Genomic DNA, 529 nt, shown 5'->3' on the forward strand with positions numbered 1-529 from the left:
TTTACATATCAGGTTTATTATTATTATTTTTATTTTTTTATATTTGCTTTTCTTTTTACCTGTAGTGAGAGATATTAATCCTGCAGTCATATTACTGCTAGTGTGTATGTGTGTACGTGTACGTGTCTCTCCCTCTATTTCCCTCTCTTTCTCAGTCTTTCCCTCTCTCTCTCTCTCTCTCAGTCTCTCACTCTCTCTCTCTCTGTCTCTCACTCTCTCTCTCTCTCTCTCTCAGTCTCTCACTCTCTCTCTCTCTCTGCGGGTATCTAAATAAATATGTGTGTGTGTGTGTGTGAAGGGATGACTACTAAGTGGACATCCAATATGCTAGAAAGAGGTCATCAACGACACAACCACAAAGAAAAATATAGGATGTCCACTTAGTGGTCCTCCCTTCTCATACACATGTAATACAATTTTTCTGAATTTTCAGATTTTTTATATGCTAGGCCACTTGGTTTTAAATTGAATTAATATTCAATTTATCACCCTATATATATATATATATATGTGTGTGTGTGTGTGTGTG

The sequence above is a fragment of the Octopus bimaculoides genome, chromosome 22 (genome assembly GCF_001194135.2).
Source record: "Octopus bimaculoides isolate UCB-OBI-ISO-001 chromosome 22, ASM119413v2, whole genome shotgun sequence".
NCBI classification, from domain to species: Eukaryota; Metazoa; Mollusca; class Cephalopoda; order Octopoda; family Octopodidae; genus Octopus; species Octopus bimaculoides.